Source organism: Dendrobates tinctorius, unplaced genomic scaffold (assembly GCF_039654945.1).
Source record: "Dendrobates tinctorius isolate UK_male_01 unplaced genomic scaffold, ASM3965494v1 ptg000073l, whole genome shotgun sequence".
Classification (NCBI taxonomy): Eukaryota; Metazoa; Chordata; class Amphibia; order Anura; family Dendrobatidae; genus Dendrobates; species Dendrobates tinctorius.
In genome coordinates, this window is record NW_027361741.1 from 8,687,406 (window position 1) to 8,712,637 (window position 25,232).

The 25,232-nt window shown below is 47.6% G+C and overlaps 1 non-coding gene across 1 annotated transcript; it reads left to right on the forward strand.

The window, feature by feature from the left end:
* Nucleotides 1-24,889: 24,889 nt before the first annotated feature.
* LOC141096324 (U6 spliceosomal RNA) lies at nt 24,890-24,992 on the forward strand. The gene has a single exon (XR_012233660.1). It is a non-coding gene; the product is annotated as a U6 spliceosomal RNA (small nuclear RNA).
* The last annotated feature ends 240 nt before the right edge of the window (nt 24,993-25,232 follow it).

The window sequence follows — 25,232 nt, forward strand, 5'->3', positions numbered from 1 at the left end:
CCGCTACCAGATGAAAGGTACTCATTGGCAATCTTCAGGTATTCTTCTTCCCAAAGTGTCCAGTTGGTGACCTTAGGCCTAGCCTGCCGGGCTGGGGCTGATGCAAGGGCATCCGGTTCTCTAGGAGTGGGTACCTGAACAGTCTGGGTGACAACTGTGGGTGGAGGTGCAGCAGGTCGCTTCAGCTGGTATCTCTCCAGAAGCTCCTCTGGGATACGACGAATATTCAGGGCATACCACCCCCTGAGTCCTTCATGCCGGGTGAATGTCACATACTCCCCAGGTTGCAGATTCCTATCAGGATGCCCCTTCCTCAGATGGGGCTCCCAGTCCCGCCGGCTGAAGAAGAGATCACTTATTCTTTTGGGGTCCGCAATGAACCCGAAACCCTTCTCCTGGTTCACGTTCAAAACTTGCCCCCAGCCAAGTGCATCCCAGGGCCCGTAATGACCAGCACGGGCCTTCTCCTTCCTGGCTAGATCTGGGCCTAGTATTGCTAGCCGGCGCTGCTCCCTCTCCCGGTATTCAGCTGCCAGTTGCCGGATGGTAGCCTGGCAACTAGCCCAGTTCTCATCTTCCTCCCGCTCTTCCCGGGACCGCTCCAAGCTGGTCTTACACCACGGTGCAACCGTCAGGGGTTCAGGTGTTTCCCCCTGGGGACAGTCATCCCGGTCCCAGACAAGGTCCAGCATGACCTGTCCTGCCGCCACCACGGGTGTACACCCCAGGGCCTTCCCAGATGCAGGGGCTGCGGTCATACCTGGGACCTCCTGGCGGTGCTCCGGCTCTGGTACAGGCCTGAGACGGCGGGTCGCTGCCGGGATATCTACCAGAATGGCGGGTCCGGGTGCTGGCGGTGACGGGACTGATGATGGCTTTGGGTCCGCAGGGACCTCCGGTGGGACCTGCGCAGCCGCGTCAGGTCCGGGCGGGAGCATGGTCTCAGCTCCCGGGTCCTCCGGTAACTCTTCCGGGCAGGCCGCAACCAGCTGTATGGACAGCGTGGAAGTGTAAATCAGTGCTGCCTGAGGACAGTCTGGTGCAGCGGTGACAGGTACCAATGGAGAGGGTACCGCAGGTGTAGGCCCCTCCTGGTCGCGCTGCCGGCTCAGCTTCTCCAAGGCCTCCTGCCGCAGCTGCAGACGGGTGGTCAGCTCAGCTATATCTTCTTCCAATTGTCGGCGGTTCATCTCAGAAATCGGGTCGGATCCTTCAGCCATGGCGCCAGGGAGATCCGTTTCCCCGCGCTCCGCTGTCCTCCTTCCCTCACTCTCCAAAATGGCATTCTGGAGTTCTTCTTCCTGCCTCGGCCCCTTTCCCGCCACTGACTTCTTCTGCCCCTCCTTCCGGGGGCGGCGTCTTCTTCCAGCACCTCCATACCATGCCAGTATACGAACCCCTCGGGGGGTGGGCCATGTAGCTGTCACGTAGTAATTCAGGCAGGGAAGGCCCTAGACTCTTCGTAGTCTTTTCCTAGGACCTCCTATCTCTTCATGCCCTTCTTTTCCACGCCAGCGGCCATTTCTAATGTCCATTTTACAGTCCATCAAATCAGCTCTTCTGCACATTTTCAAAAGTATAAAGTCCAACAAATCTCAGGCACACAGAACCCGACGGCATCGGGTCTCGTTATCCTGTTTGTGACGTCAAGTTGGGTCGCCCTCCTAGGGCTGTGGGGTACTCAGTACCGGGCCGGTGTTGGCGGGATGTGTCACAGCAGCAGTGACCCGGACCATGACCCTGGGCGCCCAAGTCAATGGTGGAATGTATGTGTAGTTAATAGTTTGTGACGCCACCTGTGGTGTTCGGCAAGGGAGGTGTTAAGCCGATGCTGCAGACAGATTCTCTGGGACAGATGGTGTGGTGCAGCAGTGATGGTATAGTCCTCCATAGGCAGGGCTGATGTCCCAGGGCAGTGTAGTTGTAATGGTTGTGGAAAGGCGCAGGCAGTGTAAAGGATGGTACCCAGATGTAGTGGTGCTGAGCGGGTTGGCGCAAGAATGAATGGAGGACACCGGAGCTTGCAGTTCTAAAGCTTTACGCACAGTCTGCGGTACACAAGGGTGCCTGCCTCCGGGCCGTGTCCTCCGGGTCAGAGACTCAGCCAACCTCCAGGCCAGATGGAAAGCTCCTCTCCAACACTCCACCAACATGTACCTTTCCTGTACGACTCCTCTATTGCGCCTTAAGGTGTGAAGATCTCCAGTAGCGTGGTACTCTGGAGTTCCTCCTGTCAGGGGACTCCTCTCACCGGAGTCCTGGCTCTCTATTCAATTGCTGTTGTGCCCAAGTCTTAGTTGGGAGTAGTGCATTTACAGCCAACTACTCCACCGGTGTCTGCTGCAGAACCATAAGTGTCCATACAACCTCGGGGACCGGGCCCCGGTCTTGCGCTGAGAACCTATAGGCAGGGTTCCTCTTCCAACCCACGTCTTCTCTCTGTTCTCCTACTCCTTCATTCCGCACTGATCCTTCTCTCTCTTATGGAAGCTTAGGTTGCAGTTCTACGTCTTTCTCCTTCTGCTCCTTTCCCGTGCCAGCTGGCTCAGATCACTGAGGCAGCTGCAGCACTCCTTCTCAGACCTGTCCTCCTTAGGAGAAGGTGCAGTACCTCTGTGGTGACTGAGCCTCAGGGGCGCCACACATTGTTCAAGAGACTACAGGATTTCCCTAAAATATCCAGCAAGGACAGTTCAAAATTCCTAGAGCTCAGCGACCTGCTCTTAGAGCTCCAGTTAGCCAAGGCAGACACATACCTACCTGGCCTCAGTTACCTGGACACCGCTCGTGGTGTGAAACCCATAGTTGCAAGTTACCCTACAACATACAAGAAAGGTGAACCATACGAGGGTCAAACTTCAAGAGACAATACCAAGTCCCTTTTCCTCCATTTTCCTATATCTGTGACTTCATCAAGGAGATTGCAGAGTGCAAAACTAACCCCAGCTTCTGTTATGAAGAGTCCAGTGGCTCTGTGTAGAGTTGAGCAACTTTAGTCGGATTGGGTTTCATGAAACAAAATTTGTTTCAGATGAAACTGGTCCGACTAGGGCAAAAACAGTCGGAGTTTCGTCCGAAACCCAACCCAAATGTATGTCAATGGGGAATAAAAGTCGGCATTGAGTGGATGAATGTCATCCGCTCAATGCCGACTTTTATTTCTCATTGACTTGCATTGGGGTCGGGTTTAGGACGAAACTCCGACTTTTTTTGCCCTAGTCGGACCAGTTTCATCTGAAACAAATTTTGTTTCATGAAACTCGGTCCGACTAAAGTCGCTCAACTCTAGCTCTGCATCATCTCCTAAGTATGAGAGTTCGTGGTTTCACAACAGTAACCGCAGTGGTCCGGTGTCTGCAAAAAAGATAGAAGTTCTGCCTACATCGACATTAGCACCAGATAAAGGCAATGAAGGTGAGAAGGAAGGTAGAAAATCCGAACCGTCAGTGTGCAATTCACAAACTGCCACATCCCCTGAAGAAGTACATCAGCTTCAGGAAGAAGCCCCTTCAAGAACGAAAGGAGCTTTTGAAGAAGTTTGGAGTATGCTTCAGGTGCTGCGCATCTACAGAACATCTTGCTAAGGACTGTGTCATAGCCATCAAGTGTCTAGAGTGTGACAGCGAAGACCACGTACAAGCGCTCCATCGTCACAGACTGACTCTGCATCTACATCTTCTCCCACCACAAGCCATGGTTGGGAGAGTTCAGACCAAGCATCAAACCATGTTGTGGTATCTTCCTCATGCACCAAAGTCTGCGGAGAAGGTCTTCGAGACAAGTCCTGTGCGAAGATTTGCCTGGCAAAGGTGTATCCCAAGTGTTATCTAGAGAAGGCAGTCAAGGTATACATTAGTTCGAACGACCAAAGCAACAAATCATTGGCCAGGTCATAACTCTTCGACTTGTCCGACTTAAAAGGAGACGTCTATCCCTACACCTTAGGCATTTGCAGCAGCGTTATAAAAAACCTCTGGAATAAGGGCCAGTGGCCTCATAATAACTTCTTTTGAGAAGGACGTCATGGAGATACCACTACCCACGCTTGTCGAGTGTAACCAAATACCATTCAACAGGGAAGAAATCCCAACACCAGAAGTCGCTCTTCAGCATCCTCATTTCAGAATGATAGCCAAAGAGATGCCATCCCTGGATGACAAGGCAGAAATTCTAATTCTCCTCGGCAGAGACATTATACAACTGCACAAGATGCGTCAAAAAATCTACGGACTATTCAATGAACCGTATGCCCAGCGCCTCAAACTAGGTTGAGTCATCATCGGCAATGTCTGTAGTGACCAGACAAAGGATCCAATCAACATCTCCTGTTACAAAGCCCTTATCTCATCAGATGTCCCCGACTTGTCCCCCCCCTGTCATACCCACGTCATTACTGGTCGAAGAAGTCAAATGACACTAAGTGGGCACAACAACAACCATCTGATAATTCATGTCTGCTCTATGTTCAAGCATACTGTAACAACTGGGTAGCTCCCTCACCTTCTCTTCCAGCAAAGACCGAGTTGCCAAGGGATGCGCAGCAAGTAACTGCTATGTTCCCAACCTTTGATGCCTTTCTCAAGCCAAAGCTGTGCTAGACTTCAGTGCTCAGAGTGAGAGCCCCTCTCTTATCAGCCTACCTCTTACCAATGGTGATAGCGTTCGTCCCATGCAACGCAGCCTCAGCATACAGCTAGATGTCGAACAAGACACGTTCACTTCCCAAGCATCACCCTGTGATGAACTTCCTATCAAACGAGGAGCTTCACCTGTTGAAAACAGCATCTACGGTCCTCTTGGGTTCAAAACACCCATTGCAGTTCAAGGCAGGGCACCACGGAGACAGCTTGCTACTCAAGGCATCAACAGGAACACTATGATATCATCTCAGAGACAGCAAAGGTGAGAGATGGGGAAGAAGTCCCTAAAGGCCTTACAGCAACTCCAAGTCCTGCACCATAGTTCTTTAAAAATTCTTTCAGCCATCATCAAGAGACAAGTCTATGTTTCTTATGACACATCTACAAAGACTATAGCTGCAGGAACCTCTCCAAGTGCTTCAGTTTGCTGGCTCCTTTGAACAGGAGTCACATGAATGTAACTTTGTCGCTAGACTCTGCCACGGCGGGGAGCATACCTTCTCATGCTACTGCCGTGCTAGGACACAGGACTATCAGTGTCCAACTGAACTTTAAACTTCCCCTTGTGAATTAGAATTTCTACTGTTGGGTTGGTGGAAGAGTTGTATGTTGCAGCTTCCCCAATCTGAAGATGGTTTTTCTATTGGACTTATTTTTCTATTTTTTCATTTTTTATTCAAGGACTACGTTTACTGCAAGTATGGACTTGATTTCTGCATTATGTTGCATTGTTTTCTTCTTTCCTCTCATTGCAGGTTTTGTTATGAATGAGTCACCGTAGGAGGCAAAAACAGAAATACTAGCTAAGTCCAGAAAACCAGAGAAGTTGGCAGCTATCGGATTGCAGACCCCTGAACCTATCAACAACAACTAGCAGTAGCCGTGGGGGGTTCCGACGGTGCCCTAGACCCCTCGATCACAGCCGGAGAACTACATAGCCTATAGACAGAAAGGGAAATCTAAACTGCCCCAGAGCAGACCCCAAAGCAATAGGCAGCCCCCAACATACAATGACGGTGAAGCAAGATGAAAAAACACTCACACAGATAGAAAGATAGGCTGAGCAAATGATGGGGCCCAAGCTAACTAGATAGGACAGGATAGAAAAGCTGCTGTCTGTAATCCGCCAAAACCCTATCAAAAACAAGAGCCAACAGCTGATAGGGAGAAAAGCCCTGAAGACGCTAGGCTTCAAAAAGACTATATCAGTACTCAGGTATTTTCTGAAGACAGAGCAAAAAGGAATTCAGCTCACCCCAGCAGGGAATGGCAGAAATCAAGGAAAACAATGCAAAACAAAACCAAAACACAAATGCAAAAAGTAGAGCAGAAAACTTAGCTTTTGAGGAGCAGGAATCAGACTGGTCTCCTAGAATCCCTCAGAGAGATCACCAGCAAGGCAGAAGGGCGTCGACTGCCTTATATCCAGTCAGTAATTCCCGTCACCCAGTCATCATCATCCTGCCCAGGTGCTTGGTAATCAGCCTCACTACCTTCCTTCACCAGAAGAGGGAGTTCATCAGACCTCAATGGTGAAGGGGAAAATGAACTCACAACAGTACCTCCCCCTTGAGGAGGGGTCACCGAACCCTCATCCACGCCACCAGGGCGATCAGGGTGAGCCCGATGAAAGGCATGCACCAATCTTTTGGCATGAATATCAGAGGCAGAGACCCAGGAATTATCCTCCTGACCATAACCCTTCCACTTAACCAAATACTGGAGTCTCCGTCTAGCCAGACGGGAATCCAGTATGTTCTCTACCTCATATTCCATGTTACCTTCAACCAATACAGGGTCTGGAGGTGCCACCCCAGGAACTACTGGTTCAACAAACCTCTTCAACAAGGACTTATGAAACACATTATGGATTTTAAATGTAACAGGAAGAGCCAAACGAAAAGAGACCGGATTAATAATCTCCAAAATCTTGTAAGGTCCAATAAATCTAGACTTAAACTTAGGAGAAGCTGTTAAGCGTCGGATTCCTGGCACTGCACAGCGGGAATCCAGAGCCAGACATCCTGCGGTCTCCCATTCTCCTCCAACCACTCAGACTCCTGCTCAGCATTCTCAGCGAACCAGGCATTTCCCTCAGACTTGTTCTGTGAGCCTGGATGTTGCTGCCACCTCTGGTGCAGCAATGGTGGCGCAACCTGCTTTGCAGGGAACTGCTCCGGAGGCTAAGTCCTCGTGCCGTGCTACTGGGCATGCTCGCAACTTGTCTTCTCAGTGGAGAGCAGGGGTCACATGTGCAGGTCCTATGTCGGATCTGATTGGTCCTTCCTATAGTACTGGAAGGTCCCAGAAGCGCATGGCTATAAAAAGCCCGCATGGCGGCTCGGGCATGCGCTAGTGTAGCATATTATGCTGTGTGTGTATGGTGATGGATGCATGGACTGGTGGCTGACTTATTTGAAACCCCTTCCCTCGGTTTTTATGAATGGTGACAGATTGTTGGGTAGTCAGCTCCAGATTGTGGCAAGCTACACGCCACTGTGCCTCCTGCACTGCACACTAGCGTCCGACGGTGCTCGGTCATTCCGGCGCCGTCGTTCAGCGGCCATAGTAATTGCCGCGCTGCAGTAGCAGCGTCCTTGGCGTCTGCGTTTGCAACGTCACTCGCTGGTTAGCCTGTGAAGTGAACAGGGCCAGCGTCCTCATAAGTCTTTTGTGTTAGCGACTCTGTGTGTGAACAGAGCCGCTCTTAGCGTTCGGGTGACGTTAACCGGAGCGCAGTACTTCACCTTTTGGTGCATTCGCCATTACTCAGCAGCGGTCTTGTCACCTACCGCACGATGGACCCCGGGCGGCGAACGCACCCCCTATTATTTATATCTGGTGCGTTCCGCCGACCCTAACAGAAGCCACCTTCTTAGCGATATTTTTTGATGATAACCAAACCATATCACCAACCTTAAACTGAGGACCATTGGTCCTATGTCAGTTGGAAAACCGCTGGGCCTTTTCCTGGGAGAGAGATAACTTATCCACCACTTGGTCCCAGATCTGGTGCATTCTCTCCACCACAGTGTCAACACCTGGGCAGGCAGAAGGCTCCACCTGCCCTGAAGAAAATCGAGGAGGAAACCCAAAGTTACAAAAAAAAGGTGACATCAAAGTGGCAGAACTAGCTCTATTATTTAAAGCAAATTCGGCCAAGAGCAAAAGTGAAACCCAATCATCCTGATCAGCGGAAATAAAACATCTCAAATACGACTCCAAAGTCTGGTTTGTTCTCTCCGTCTGCCCATTGGTCAGAGGGCGAAAAGCAGAGGAGAAGGACAACTGAATTCCCAGCTTGGAACAGAAAGTCCTCCAAAATCTTGACACAAACTGAACTCCTCTGTCAGATACAATGTTCCCAGGAATCCCGTGCAAGCGAACCACCTGTTGCAAAAACAGGGGCACCAGCTCAGAGGAAGATGGCAACTTAGGGAGTGGTACAAGATGAACCATCTAAGAGAACATATCACAAATCACCCAAATAACAGTCATTCTCTGAGAGACAGGCATATCAGAGATGAAATCCATTGAAATATGGGTCAATGGCCTCCTGGGAACCGGCAAAGGCATCAACAACCCACTAGAGCGAGAACAAGGTTTAGACCGGGAGCAAGTCCCACAGGACTGCACAAAATTCCTGACATCACGAGACAAGGTGGGGCACCAAAAAGACCGACTCACCAGATCTCTAGTACCAAAAATACCTGGATGACCAGCCAATGCAGAGCAATGAACTACAGACATCACTCTCTTCTTCCACTGGTCAGGAACATACAACTTTCCACTGGGACAACGCTCAGGTTTGTCCTCCTGGAACTCTTCCAGAGCACGTCTCAATTCGGGCGAGATGGCAGAAAGAACTACCCCTTCGCCAAAGATGGTAGCAGGCTTGGTCACCACAGAGAATCAGCAAAGAAGCTCCAAGAGAGAGTGTCAGCCTTGACATTCTTAATGCCAGGAAGAAAAGAGACCACAAAATCAAAACGTGTAAAAAACAAGGCCCACCTAGCCTGTCTAGGGTTCAAGCGTTTGGCCGACTCCAGGTAAATCAAATTCTTGTGGTCAGTGAGGACCACGACTTGATGTTTAGCTCCCTCCAACCAATGTCTCCACTCCTCAAATGCCCATTTCACGGCTAACAGTTCCCGATTCCCCACATCATAGTTACGTTCAGATGGAGAGAACTTTCGGGAAAAGAAAGCACAGGGATTCATTTTAGATGTTACAGGATCCTTTTGGGACAAAACAGCTCCTGCACCAATCTCAGAAGCGTCCACCTCTACCTGGAACGGGAGTGAGACATCAGGTTGCCGCAAAACCGGGGCAGAAGTGAATCTTCGCTTCAGCTCCTGAAAGGAAGAAACAGCCTCCGGAGACCAATTCAACACATCAGCACTAGAGTTGAGCGACTTTTGGTTTTTTAGGGTCGCGTTTCGTTTCGTGAAACCCGACTTTTCCAAAAGTCGGGTCGAGCAAGATCGTCCGATTATAGGGAAAAGTCGGGGTCGTCCCGAAACACGAAACCCAATGTAAGTCAATGGGGAATAAAAGTCGGCAGTGAGAGGAGGACAGGAAACACACCTACAGTGCCCATTTGAATGCCAAAAGCATCAATTCTTCTTACTTAAGCTTGTCAACCTTAATTAACTTCATAATACAAGTTACGCACTGAAAAATGGGGGTTATTTGGCTAAAGTTATGGGGGGGAGGGCTGGCTGCAGGTTTTCATGTGCCTTTCATGTGCCGAAAGAGCGCCCCTTTAACACATACCACAACTCATCATGCTCCGATACGGCAGAGAAATAGCGGTATAGTACAATGAAAAATACCTCACTTTTTACATCTCATGACGAGGCCCATCTATTTCTCCATTTTACAGAATCATTGGTCCCATATAATGTTTGAAACAGTATATGATGAGCTCCACATAATGCTACAGTATATGTTGGTCCCCATGGATGAAGCTCCACTGTCTTATGGGCCCAAATAATGCTCCAAACATAATGGGCCCCATTTCTAATGCTCTAGTGTATAATGGGCCCGGTAAATGCTGCTCCAGTGTCTGATGTCCACCTTTGGAATGTTCCAGTGTATGGTGGGCCCCATCTATCATTCTCCAGAGTATAGTGCTCCCCAAAAATTGCTGTCCCAACATTGAAAACAATCAAATAAGTCTCCTCGCTAGGGAATCCCTGTACTTGTCTGGACTCCTCGTCGTCCCCATCTTCCATCTCACTGCACAGTATTTCAACTTTGCAAGTGCTGTGATCCTGGGCAAGCAGGGGGGGCCCACTCATTGGCGACGGCACTGGCACAGGGCCCCTGATAGTACGGTGGTGTGTCTGATGGCGGGTGGGCCGAACCTGCACTTTCATCTGCAGCTTCCTCTTTGTCACCGTGTAAGATGGAACTGTATATGGGAAGGGTAACCTGAGTTTCATCAGGGTCAGATTCAAGTCGTGTAGCGTGCGAGGGGAATGTAGTGGTCTGGGTCAATGTACCAGCAGATTCATCGAGCAGTGGCTGGGCATCAGTGCACTTGTGTCGCCCCCAGGAGTACGGTCGCCACAGTGGCATTACCTTCTTCCTGGGAGTGTGATGTCATGCTTGGGAGCAACGAAGGATCTCTCTAGCAGGTTAACTGATTGGGCGGCGTTATTCCCACGAGTCATGACCCTCCAAACAGCGTTCATGAAGGCAAAGTGTTTGTTTTACGTGGGCAGTATGGTTGCAAAGCTGAACCTTAAAGGAATGTCCAGAAGGGCACCACCAGGAGTGGAGCCTACGGTTAAATTCGACTCCACCTGGGAAACCTCAACCATGCCAGCTACAGAACAGATGCACACATTGCAAGCTTAATTCCGTTAACGAACGAGACTCCGTCATGCCCCGTGGTCCGAGTCCGGCTTACTAGAGGGACACGTGAGGCTCTGGCACATGAGATTGGCCAATAACTGGTGTGTCATGCCCTTACATGTCCGTGGCTGCATGTGCGCTACACTGAAAAGGCCAGCGTTTGTCGCTTACAGGTGCAGATAACCCGCTGAACAACGTTAGTGATGGGGATCACTGATTACAATTATTACCCGCGAACAATGATTTCCCAGTAAGTGCAGGTCAACCGCAGTTCCGGAATTAGGCCTAACCGTCATTCCTGAAAAATTGAAAAACTTACGTGTGCAAACCACAGGTGCTGTAGCTTGCTTAACAGCTCGCCAGCCGTTCTCACGCCCAGTATGGATTACACGTGATTGCACAAAGGTGAGAAAGGGTACCGTATCCCCAGATAACATGTATGGATAGCGTACACATTCAAAATATATGTCTATACATCAGGAGGCAGGCTCAGACGGTGTTAGGCCCAGTATGGATTGCACGTGATTGCACAAAGGTTAGAAAGGGTACCGTTTCCCCGGATAACATGTATGGATAGCGTACACATTCAAAATATATGTCTCAGGAGGCAGGCTCAGACGGTGTTAGGCCCAGTATGGATTGCACGTGATTGCACAAAGGTTAGAAAGGGTACCGTTTCCCCGGATAACATGTATGGATAGCGTACACATTCAAAATATATGTCTATACATCAGGAGGCAGGCTCAGACAGTGTTAGGCCCAGTATGGATTGCACGTGATTGCACAAAGGTTAGAAAGGGTACCGTATCCCCAGATAACATGTATGGATAGCGTACACATTCAAAATATATGTCTCAGGAGGCAGGCTCAGACGGTGTTAGGCCCAGTATGGATTGCACGTGATTGCACAAAGGTTAGAAAGGGTACCGTATCCCAAGATAACATGTATGGATAGCGTACACATTCAAAATATATGTCTCAGGAGGCAGGCTCAGACGGTGTTAGGCCCAGTATGGATTGCACGTGATTGCACAAAGGTTAGAAAGGGTACCGTTTCCCCGGATAACATGTATGGATAGCGTACACATTCAAAATATATGTCTCAGGAGGCAGGCTCAGACGGTGTTAGGCCCAGTATGGATTGCACGTGATTGCACAAAGGTTAGAAAGGGTACCGTTTCCCCGGATAACATGTATGGATAGCGTACACATTCAAAATATATGTCTATACATCCTAGGCTCAGACGGTGTCAGGCACAGTATGGATTTGACGGCCCAGATTACACAGCGGAGGAGCAGGGAGAGGTAAAGATTGCAAATGCTGGGGCCCTGCCCAAGCAAGGGGGGCCCACTCGTGGGCGTCGGTACTGGCACTGGGCCCCTCATAGTACAGCGGTGTGTCTGACGGCGGGTGTGCACCACCACCACCGTCAGAGACACTTAATTGCACTATGAGGGACCCTGTGCCAGTGCCCGCGCCCAAGAGTCGGCCTACCCACCTGTCCAGGGCAACGGCACTCGCATGGTGTCGTGCGCTAGGTGGTGACCCCGGCCATGGTGGGGGAGGCAGCACAGTTAGGGAGTTTTAGAAAGTGGCATATGTTGATGTTGGACATTCAGCTGATGCAAAAGGCGAAATAGGTGAAGTCCCAGGAAGAGGTGGACCAAAGCAAGCCATTTTTCTGTCACCCTATGTGTCATCAGGGGAAGGTGGGACAAAATCCTTGGAAACCCATGCATGGTTCATTTTAATGAAGGTTAGATCATCCACATTTTGGGTTGACAGACGGGTCCTTTTTTCTGTCAGGATTGATCCAGCTGCACTGAAGACTCTTTCCGATAGCACACTTGCAGCTGGGCAAGCGAGCTCCTGTAAGGCATATTGGGCCAATTCAGGCCAGGTGTCCAGTTTAGCGGCCCAATAGTCAAAGGGGAATGACCTGTGTGGGAGAACATCGATATGGGAGGAAAAGTAGTTTGTAACCATAGTTGACAACTGCTGTCTCCTGTCACTTTCCATCGATGCAGTATTACCAGTTGTGTGAGCGGTATTTGAAAAATCAGTCCACAACATTGTCATGAAACCCCTGTCTCCAACGCCACTTCTGCTGTGTGCAACACGAACACCTCTGCCAAGCTGCCCCCGGCCCGTACGGCTCGTGTGAGAACCATCACCGCTGCTGTGTGCTGGGAATGCCTCAAGCAACCGATTTACCAGAGTTGCTTGTTTATTAGCCAATATTAGGTCAAGGTTCTCCTGTGGCATGATGTTTTGCAATTTGCCTTTATAGCGTGGATCCAGGATGCTGGCCAACCAGTAGTCGTCATCGTTCATCATTTTGGCAATGCGGGGGTCCCTTTTTAGGATCTGCAAGGCATAATCTGACATGTGGGCCAATGTTCCCGGTGTCAATGATGCACTGCGAGTGCTGGGTGGAGGAGCACTTTCTGGCAAATCCACATCCCTCCAGTCACGCACAAACCCTGTACCAGACCTTGCCACGCCAACATTTTCACTTGCCCCACGAGATGCATCCTCCTCCCCTAAGTAATCATCCCCATCATCATCCTCCTCCTCCTCTTCTTCCTCCACCTCGTCCAGGAGAGGTCCCTGAGCAGACAATGGCTGAATGTCATCAAGGATTCCCTCCTCCTCTTCCTCCTCATCAACATTGGCTGCAGACGCCTGCTCCTTAAGGTGCGTCAAAGTTTGCATGAGCAGACGCATAAGTGGGATGCTCATGCTTAGGATGGCGTCGTCTGCGCTTACCAGCCGTGTGCATTCCTCAAAACACTGAAGGACTTTACAGAGGTCTTTCAGCTTCGACCACTGCACACCTGTCAACTCCATGTCTGCTCTCAAAGTGCCTGGCCATGTATCCTCCCACAAATGCATTATGGCCTGCCTCTGCTCGCACAGCCGCTCCACCATGTGCAGGGTGGAGTTCCACCTTGTTGCAATGTCGATAATGAGGCGGTGGTTGGGAAGGTGGAGCAATCGCTGCAGCTTCTGCATACGAACGGAGTGTACAGGCGACCGGCGGATGTGCGCGCACAGTCTTCGCACCTTCTGGAGCAGGGCTGTTAACTCCGGATAATTTTTGAGGAAGCACTGCACCACCAGGTTCAAGGTGTGAGCCAAGCAAGGTATGTGGCTGAGTTTTGAAAGGGCTATGGCTGCTACAAAATTACGGCCGTTATCACTAACTACCTTGCCTGCCTCAAGATGTACACTGCCCAGCCATGACTCAGTTTGTCGCTTCAAGTACTCGGCCAGCACCTCGGCGGTGTGTCTGTCGCCCAAACACATCATCTGCAACACAGCCTGCTGACGCTTTCCACTAGCTGCTCGATAGGGGGACACCTCGTGTGCAACAGTGGCAGCTGCAGATGGAGTGCTCGTACGACTGCGCTCTGTGGACGAGCTTTCGCTTCTGGAGGAGGAGGAGGAGGAGGAGGGTCAAACGCCTACAGCCAACTGTTTCCTATACCGTGGGCTAGGCAGCACTGTCCCACCACCGCTGTCCCCTGTGGACCCTGCATCCACCACATTAACCCAGTGCGCAGTGATGGACACGTAACGGCCCTGGCCATGCCGACTGGACCATGCATCAGTTGTGAAGTGCACCTTTCCGCTCACGGACTGCTTGAGTGCATGGACAATGCGGTCTTTCACATGATGGTGGAGGGCTGGGATGGCTTTGCGAGAGAAGAAGTGGCGACTGGGTAGGTCATAGCGTGGTACTGCATAGGCCATGAGTTCGCGGAAAGCTGTGCTTTCCACCAACCGAAAGGGCATAATCTCAAACGAGATTAGTTTGGCAATGTGGGCGTTCAAACCCAGTGTACGCGGATGAGAGACTGAGTACTTTCTTGACCTACTCATAGTGTCTGGGAGGGTGAGCTGGACTTGAGAGCTGCATATGGTGGAAGTAGCGGTGGACAGGGCGGACTGAGAGAGGGTTGATGATGGTGATGGAGTTGGTGTTCTTTCTGATGGCCTAGAATCAGTCTTTCGTTGATATAACAGTTGGATTCCCTGACTGCTGTGGCCTTGCAACGACACCTCAACATTTGCTGCTGTGCTAACCGGTGGGATTACAGTGGGGGAAACAATGTAGCGTTGCTGACTACCTTCGTTGTGATCAGTTGCACATGTGGCACTTGAGGTTTGGTGTTGTGTCCACGCTTGCAAGTGCATGCTGGTTAAATGTCTAAGCATGCAACTGGTATTCAAATTTTTCAGATTTTTCCCTCGGCTAAAGGTCTTTGCTCACTTCTTACAGATAACCTTGGCCTGATCATGAGGATTTTGTTCAAAAAAGTGCCACACTGCACTCTTCCTACTTTGGCAGACATTTTGCGGCCTAGCACGCTGTGATCTTTTGACCCTCTGGACAAGCTGTCCAGCAACTCTTTTGATGTTTGGAACCTGTCTTTGGAGTGCTCCGGGCCTGCCAGATAACAGCTGTTGCGATGTCGATGTCTGCTGTGGATGCTCCTCATCTGAGCTATTGGAAGCAGCACCCTCTTCCCCCAATGGATGCCAATCTGGGTCAACAACTGGGTCATCCATCACCTCCTCTTCTATGTCATGTGCACCTTCCTCTGTGTCACCGTGTATGGTGGTATAGTGTGCGGGAAGGGGCACCTGAGTCTCATCAGGGTCAGAATCTGGCTCTGTACACTGCGAGGACAATGTAGTGCTCTGAGTGAATGTACCAGCAGAATCATCCATCAGCGGCTGTGCATCAGTGCACTCCATGTCAGATTCATCTTGGCCTGGGTAATTCACCATTTCACTTGATAATCCAGGCATGGTATGTGAAAACAGCTCCATGGAGTAATCAGTAGTATGGCCTGCGTCATCCTTCAATCTTGGTTGGGGTGAAGGACACAAGGAAAGGTGTGGTTCATGAACATGAGCCTCCAATGACGACTCAGTGCTTTTACTTTTTACAACTGAAGAAGAGGAGGCGATAGAGCTGGAGGCTGAGTCAGCAATGTAAGACAAAACTTTTTCCTGATGCTCTGGCTTTAAAAGCGGTTTGCCAACTCCTAGAAAACTAAGCGTTCGAGGCCTTATGTAGCCAGATGATGACGCAGGCTCAACACCTCCTGCATTCGGTCCTATTTTGCTCTTGCCACTACCATCAGATGCACCACCAACACCATCATTACCAGCTGCCAACCCCCGCCCAATTCCACGGCCTCTTCCACCAGCCTTCCTCATTTTTGGTAGAAATGTAGACAAAATCCAACAAACTATATAGTAATGTAAAACAAGGTACAAGGTGTCTATAGGACAGGGGAGATTTTGAATTTCTGCAGACACTCGTGGACACTGGACACTTTTGGATTGTGTGAGGCCCACTGATATCTGAGCGCTATGTCACAGGCTCGATGGCACAGCTGTGACCAAAGTGACTAGAGGATAAGGGAGATTTTGAATCTCTGCACACACTTTTGGACACTGGACACTTTTGGATTGTGTGAGGCCCAATGAATATCTGAGCGCTATGTGACAGGCTCGATGGCACAGCTGCTGTGACCAAAGTGACTAGAGGATAAGGGAGATTTTGAATCTCTGCACACACTTTTGGACACTGGACACTTTTGGATTGTGTGAGGCCCACTGATATCTGAGCGCTATGTTACAGGCTCGATGGCACAGCTGTGACCAAAGTGACTAGAGGATAAGGGAGATTTTGAATCTCTGCACACACTTTTGGACACTGGACACTTTTGGATTGTGTGAGGCCCAATGAATATCTGAGCGCTATGTGACAGGCTCGATGGCACAGCTGCTGTGACCAAAGTGACTAGAGGATAAGGGAGATTTTGAATCTCTGCACACACTTTTGGACACTGGACACTTTTGGATTGTGTGAGGCCCACTGATATCTGAGCGCTATGTCACAGGCTCGATGGCACAGCTGCTGTGACCAAAGTGACTAGAGGATAAGGGAGATTTTGAATCTCTGCACACACTTTTGGACACTGGACACTTTTGGATTGTGTGAGGCCCACTGATATCTGAGCGCTATGTCACAGGCTCGATGGCACAGCTGTGACCAAAGTGACTAGAGGATAAGGGAGATTTTGAATCTCTGCACACACTTTTGGACACTGGACACTTTTGGATTGTGTGAGGCCCAATGAATATCTGAGCACTATGTGACAGGCTCGATGGCACAGCTGTGACCAAAGTGACTAGAATATAAGGGAGATTTTGAATCTCTGCACACACTTTTGGACACTGGACACTTTTGGATTGTGTGAGGCCCAATGCATATCAGAGCGCTATGTGACAGGCTCGATGGCACAGCTGTGACCAAAGTGACTAGAGGATAAGGGAGATTTTGAATCTCTGCACACACTTTTGGACACTGGACACTTTTGGATTGTGTGAGGCCCAATGAATATCTGAGCGCTATGTGACAGGCTCGATGGCACAGCTGTGACAAAAGTGACTAGAGGATAAGGGAGATTGGATTGCTTTTAAAAAAGCAGTTTGCGGAGCAGTGGGTAAACAGCAATGCCAGCCTGTCAGGAGGCCTTAAAAGGCAGCCCAACAACCAACACCACTGATACACCACAATATAGCCTCCCCTTGCACTGCACACACAGTGACTGGTGTGTTGTGCAGGCCAAATTGCTAGCAGCAGAAGCAGGTTTTTTTTCTTCTCAGCAGGACAAAAAAAAAAATTGGGATTGCTTTTAAAAAAGCAGTTTGCGGAGCAGTGGGTAAACAGCAATGCAGGAATGTCAGGAAGCCTTAGAAGGCAGCCCAACAACCAACACCACTGATACACCACTATATAGCCTCCCCTTGCACTGCACACACAGTGACTGGTGTGTTGTGCAGGCCAAATCGCTAGCAGCAGAAGCAGTTTTTTTGTCTTCTTCCCTGCCTAACGCTCTCCCTACAGAATCAGCAGCAACCTCTCCCTATACTGAGATCGGCAGAAGTAAGATGGCGGTCGGGGTGCACGCCCTTTTATACCCCCTGTGACGCCCACCAAAGCAAGCCAATCACTTGCATGCCCTTCTGAAAGATGGTGGTGACCCCTGCCTATGTCATCACGTTGCCCACAGTGTCCGTGGGTCCTGATTGGCTGAAAAAGAGCGCAAAACAAACTTTTGAAACGCGACTTTGGCGCGTAAGTCACCGACCTCGTGGCCGACCTCATCCTAGGGTCGGGTTTGGTTTCATGAAACCCGACTTTGCCAAAAGTCGGCGACTTTTGAAATTTTTCGACCCGTTTCGCTCAACTCTAATCAGCACCCTTCTTAGTCAGATCAGTCAATGGCTTGGCAATACTAGAAAATTTTGCTATAAATTTCCGATAAAAATTAGCAAAACCCAAAAACTTCAGGAGGGCCTTCAAAGAAGTGGGCTGAACCCAATCATAAATGGCCTGTACCTTGGCCAGGTCCATTTCAATAGTGGACGGAGACAAAATAAATCCCAAAAAAGAAATCCTCTGTACCCCAAAAAGGCATTTCAATCCTTTGACATACAGGGAATTCTCCCTCAAGATCTGGAACACAGTCCGAACATGTTCCACATGAGAATCCCAATCCTTGGAGAAGATCAAAATATCATCCAGATAGATAATCAAAAATGTATCCACAAAGTCTCAGAAAATATCGTTCATGAAGCACTGGAAGACAGAAGGGGCATTAGTGAGCCCAAAAGGCATCACCAGGTACTCAAAATGTCCCTCCGGAGTATTAAACGCCGTCTTCCATTCATCCCCATGCTTAATGCGGATAAGATTATACGCCCCCCTGAGGTCAAGCTTGGTAAACCAGCAAGCACCTTTAACTCTGGAGAATATATCCGAAATCAGGGGTAACGGATACTGATATTTAATAGTAATTTTGTTGAGGGAAGGATAATCAATACAAGGCCTTAATGAACCATCCTTTTTGGCCATGAAAAAAAAACCAGCACCTAAGGGTGAAGAGGATGGTCTAATATGACCCTTCTCCAACGCCTCCTTAATATAGGATCGCATAGCCTCGTGCTCGGGTACAGATAAATTGAAGAGCCGACCCTTGGGAAATTTACACCCCGGGCTCAGTTCAATTGCACAGTCATAACTCCTATGAGGAGGCAAAGACGCAGACTCATTCTCACTAAATACATCATGAAAATCAGCCAAATAGTCAGGAACATCATGCGACTGAGGAGAGGTGGAAAAAACCGGAGCCTCACTAAGGGCACACCGACAACCCCAACTCACCACAGACACAGATTTCCAATCCAAAACTGGATTATGAATTTGCAACCAGGGAAACCCCAGAACAATGGTATCATGCAAATTATGCAACACCAAAAATCTGCAATTTTCTTGATGGTCTGGGGTGACCCGCATTACCACCTGGGTCCAAAACTGAGGTTTATTTTTCACCAAAGGAGTAGCATCAATCCCCCTCAAAGGGATAGGCGTCAGCAGAGGTGTCATAGGAAATCCACAACGTTTAGCAAAATCCAAGTCCATTAGGTTCAGGGCTGCTCCCGAATCCACAAAAGCCTTGGCAGAAAATGTGGACAGGGAGCAGATCAGAGTAATTGCCAGAAGAAACTTAGGTTGAACACCACCCACAGAAAACATGTGTGCAAAACGTTTCTCTCGTTTAGGACAGACAGAAATAATATGCGAGGCATCTCCACAAAAAAAACACAGCTTATTACGCCTTCTGAACTCCTGACGTTGCTCCCTGGACAAAACTCTATCACATTGCATAGGTTCAGACATTTGTTCAACAGGTGGCAACACCTCTCGTGCAGTCCTGTGTTCACGTAAACGCCGATCAACATGAATGGCTAATGACATAGAATCGTCAAGACCAGAGGGAACAGGAAATCCCACCATAGTATCTTTTACGGCTTCTGACAAACCCTTCCGAAAGAGAGCTGCCAAGGCATTATCATTCCAGGTAGTAAGGACCGCCCACTTTCGGAATTTTTGACAGTACAATTCTGCAGAATCTCGACCCTGGCTCAATGCCAACAGGGTCTTTTCAGCCTGATCAATAGCATTAGGTTCGTCATACAACAACCCGAAGGCTTGAAAAAAGTCAGAATAGGATCATCTGGTTTCAAAGAAAACGCCCAATCCTGGGGATCGCCACGCAGCAAAGAGATGACAAGTTTAACCTGCTGCGCGGAGCTCCCTGACGAGTTAGGCTTCAAGGCAAAAAATAATTTACAATTATTCTTGAAATTCAAAAATTTAGACCGATCCCCAAAAAACACATCAGGAGTAGGGATCTTTGGTTCAGCAGCATGTGAATGAGCAAGGTAGGTGGAAATTCCCCGCACTTCCGCAGCGAGCTGCTCCACACGATCAGACAATTGCTTTATCTCCATTGAGAGAAAAAAAAATCCCCCTACGGCCTCAGAGATATAGAGGAAAAACTATACACACTTTTTTTTTTTTTTACAATTCTTTCCTGCTATTGAGTACCCTAGGATCTGCGGTATGGCTGGTGATTCTGTTATGAATGAGTCACCGTAGGAGGCAAAAACAGAATTACTAGTTAAGTCCAGAAAACCAGAGAAGTTGGCAGCTATCAGATTGCAGACCCCTGAACCTATCAACAACAACTAGCAGTAGCCGTGGGGGGTTCCTACGGTGCCCTAGACCCCTCGATCACAGCCAGAGAACTACATAGCCTAAAGACAGAAAGGGAAATCTAAACGGCCCCAGAGCAGACCCCAAAGCAATAGGCAGCCCCCAACATATAATGACGGTGAAACAAGATGAAAAAACACTCACACAGATAGAAAGATAGGCTGAGCAAATGATGGGGCCCAAGCTAACTAGATAGGACAGGATAGAAAAGCTGCTGTCTGTAATCCTCCAAAACCCTATCAAAAACAAGAGCCAACAGCTGATAGGGAAAAAAGCCCTGAAGACGCTAGGCTTCAAAAAGACTATATCAGTACTCAGGTATTTTCTGAAGACAGAGCAAAAAGGAATTCAGCTCACCCCAGCAGGGAATGGCAGAAATCAAGGAAAACAATGCAAAACAAAACCAAAACAAAAATGCAAAATGTAGAGCAGAAAACTTAGCTTTTGAGGAGCAGGAATCAGACTGGTCTCCTAGAATCCCTCAGAGAGATCACCAGCAAGGCAGAAGGGCGTCGACTGCCTTATATCCAGTCAGTAATTCCCGTCACCCAGTCATCATCATCCTGCCCAGGTGCTTGGTAATCAGCCTCACTACCTTCCTTCACCAGAAGAGAGAGTTCATCAGACCTCAATGGTGAAGGGGAAAATGAGCTCACAACAAGGTTTCATGATGTCGAAGGGACAGATTCGACTCCTTACGTCACATAAGGACTTATGAAATCTGACGATTTCAGATGGGGAGTGTTGTGTCCCACGAATGGGATCTACCTGTAATGTATATTCTGTGTTGAGTTTTTTCCTCCAATCAGCAAAATTCCCTTTTGTTGCTATTAGACTGTGAAGATTGTCCCTATGTCCATGTCCCTCCCGTAGTTGAGCTCTGTAATAGGTTGCTCCTCCCTTCTTCTTCAGTTTACCCTACAGCAGCTATTACTCAAGACGCATGTGTACTCCCCTGTACAGAATACTCCTTTTTACCTACTGTTCATTGTAAAGTAAAACAAGATTTTGGAAGAAAACAGCATCGTTTCTCCTGGTCTTTCTATCTTTCTACAGGTGCATTGCCAGTAGAGTTAACCTATCTGCAGACGCCTGGTGGTGTGAGTACGAGTTATACAATTATCTTAGAAGCTGATAGTTAGAACGTTTGGAATTTGCAGATATCAGGAAGAGGCAGAATAAGCAGGACATAGCAAATTAGGAGATAATACACAGAGTTGCTACAGAAAAATCACAGTGGCCCCCAAATTGTAATTGGGTCTTCTCTGCCCTGCCACCCAAAAAATATATTTCTGTGGAGTAGGCGGTGTCATTGTGCAGTCACAGAAGGGCATACCCACCAACTTCCAAGACAGGGAGAGAGACATGTATTTCGGCACTCACATAGCAATTTTACCCCATACTGATAGTCTATGTATTACTCAGACACTATGATACCCCTTTCATGGCCTCCATGGAGTATGATGCCCCACAATATGCTCACACATACACACAGTATGATACCCCTATAGTGAATCCTCTCACACAAATTGCCAAAACAAGACTCCCCAAATGCACATTATGACCACGCCCCAGTGCTCCTAACAAAGCATGATGCTCCCACAGTGCCACCAACTCAGTATAATGCTACCAGTGTCCCAAAGATAGCGTGATGTGTCCTCAATATCCATACATTGATGCCACCACAGTGCCCCCAACAAAATATTATTTCCCTACAGTGATACACAGTATAATGTCCTCCACAGCCCCCAACACAGTATAAGGTCCCCATAGCTCCCATACACTCAGTATATTGTCCTCCACAATCCACACACACAGTTTAACTATAGACATAACCCTCCATAGACAGTATCATGCCCCACACTCAGCATTATGTCCCTCATAGGCCCCTCACACACATTCTCATAACCCCCAGAGCTCTCCATGCACAGTGTGATTGCCACACAGCCCCCCCCAACACACTAACATGGCCCCCACAGCCCACACAGTAGGATGGTCCCTGCAATCACCAAAAAGTATTTACTGATAAAAATAAATCCTATTCACCTATTATGCACCATTAGTGCTCTGCACTCCTCGGTACAGCAAGTAGATTAAGGCTCCATGCAGCAGGCATGATCTTGTGACATCCTGCGCGTGCTGTGCTGAGACTCACAGGTTGAATGGTGGAGCAGGGAATGGACAGCCGAAATTACAAAGGTGACTTTTAATGACAACAGTAATAATTGCTGGCCAGACATGGTTAACCCCTTGCTTCTGATGCAGAACCAATAGCCTTTATGGCAAGACAAATTAGTTCAGAACTCAAACCACGTCTAAGTTCAGATCATGGACTAGACCCGTAAATTGAGTTCCCAGGCCAGACCATGCAGAAGCTAGAATAAATTTCCTAAAGAAATACTGACTAAGACCGCTGAAACTATTACATTTCCCAAACAAGACCCCTAAAAATAATACAGACCTTCCATCAGATTATGAACAATCCCTCCAAATCGATTAAGAACTAAGACCTCATGCTTGACCCTTAAACTGATATTTAAATCTGACTAGATCCCATATCTACAGATTCCAGACTATACCCTCTAAAGTTCATCAGAACCAACCACAGATATAGACCCTAACCTAATACAGACCACAGACCAGACTCCATAAACCTCTTTTTTAGGGATTTATACAAATATTATCATGTGTCCTTATGTGTTCAGGTGCTTCAAGGGTAACAAGAACTGTACACAAAGTGCTCATGAAGGAATTTGTGCAGGTCCTAATGCAGCTTCTTAACACATTTGTGCCAGGATTAATTGCACAAAGAAATTATGTTGTAGTTTTAGCTATAATTTATGGCAAAGACCATAACAAAATTGGATGGTCCATCAAAGTACTTTGTATGGGAGACTTGAAACAGCAAGAAGAACTGCCCAAACACCCATTATTATAATGTATGACTACCTCCTTGACTGAGGAGAAAATTCTCCTAAGCTCACACAGAGCAAAGTGCTTCTAACTTCAATTTAGCGACCCTGCAGGAAGAGCTGCACTTTTAAGTGGATAAAAAGTCATTAAAGGTCAGGTCTAATTGCACTAGCTAATATTACTACAGCCACTCAAGTTCTGAGAGTATTTATTTTCAACATGGTCTGCCTTTATTTTTTTTTTAATTTTATTTCAGCTGCTGCAATAACCGTTCGCAGGCAAGGAGCTCCACAATGAAATGTCACGCAGGGCTTTACTATGTTAAAAGAGTTTTCTGCTCTGGGATTATTACTATTGAAAGGAACTGAATAAAAAGTGAAAGCATTTCTTTTTCTAAAATCCTTCTCTTCAAGTGAATTAATTCTGCTAGAAGTAAAGAAACACTAAGAAGCGTGAATGTGTTTAAGCAGCAATTGGGACCATTGGGTTGTATTTGGGGATAGCTTATCTGCAAACTAAATGCTGTTTACAGTGTATTAAATATGGATGTGTCGGACAAATAATACATTCCCAGAATTATTATTCATTTCTATATATGTCAGCATCATTTTGCAAATGTGAATAAAGAAAGTGCTGCTTTGCCGCATATAAATTGACCCTGATTTTAAAAAAAATGGGTGTTTACGGATATGGTATATATATATATATATATATATAGGGAACAAGTACAGGAGATATGCATTGTTTTTAGTGTACCTGTTAAATAACATTAGATCTAGAAGACATCACACAATAATAAATTCTGTCTAAAATAGTATCAAATTAAAATATTGGTAATAAAATAAAAAAATAAAGTCACCGTCCACTGTAGATCATTGGATAGGTCTTTGACTGCATAGACAAGTTTGCAAAGAAAAGATATGGAACAATAATATTAAATTGAACCTGTCAACTGATAAATGCTAACCAATCTGTGTGTAGTAAGTGTCAGCCACTGAATATATGAACTCAGCCAGGTATGTTTGACTCTGAAACACTGCTACATTTCAGAGAAAAATATGCTTTCATAGCCGTGCATGTTGGCAGAGACCGCTGTCAGTCACTGTCAGCTGGCTGAGTTCATACAGCCAGTGGCTGATACATGCTGCCCATGGTTTGGGCAGCATGTATAAGCTGTCAGGTTCCCTTTAATTTTTAGAAGATTGATTGGCCATGGAAAATATATGGTAATTGTTTCAGAGGTCAAATATGAAATTCTCTCCACACATCACTAATAGTAAGACATTAAGGCATTGTGGTCTCTGACCATTTTTTCAAGTATTGGCCTTGTGAAGCTTGTAGGTTGCATATTGCTCAAAAATGGCATTGATCACACAGTCTTGATGAGGAGGGGTGCTAGGGTCTGATTCATGCAAAGGCATATTCTTATTTATGAATCAGGAGCGCCGGACAATTGGGGTACACCTCTGTGTACAAATTGTCAAAATCATACTCCAGTCTTTGAAGGAGTAAGATTTGTGGAATGGCGAATGCCGCCGCTCATCATTAATTTGATGAGCAGTGATTGCGATGAACCGGTCCCCTGCATCAGTTCTGCCAATTTTCTCAGAGCTGTGCAAAAATGAGAAGCCCAAAAGTTGCATAACCCCCAAAAAGTATTCAACCCCCATTGCTAATTAAGCATATTAGTAACATTTTCAAACATTTTCAAATTAGCACTGGAAGGTTATGAAGTGGTTGTCACATTCACCTGCCTTGAACCCCAAAGAAATTCTTTACTGGGATTTGAAGAAGGCAGTTGCAGCATGCAAACCCAAGAATATTATTGAACTGGAGCAGCACATATACTAAAATTGGAATGATACAGAGAAGATTAGTGTGGCCACTGTGCAAGGATGACTTGCAAATTTGTGAAGTGTTCCATATTTTTTAAACAAACATCCCCCCCCTCATTTATATCGCACATACACCAGGATCAAAGATGTCCGAAATTTTGAACACCGCCCCTGCTCTGAATGATGAAACTGTCAAGATTAAACCTCATGGGACACCTTCTAGGTACTTCTGAATATTTAGGAACCTTATTCATTAGGTCATATATCTCCTTCCATCCTTCAACCCCTAACACTTTTACTCATCCTCTTTCCCTTCTGTCCATTTGTGTCTTGTA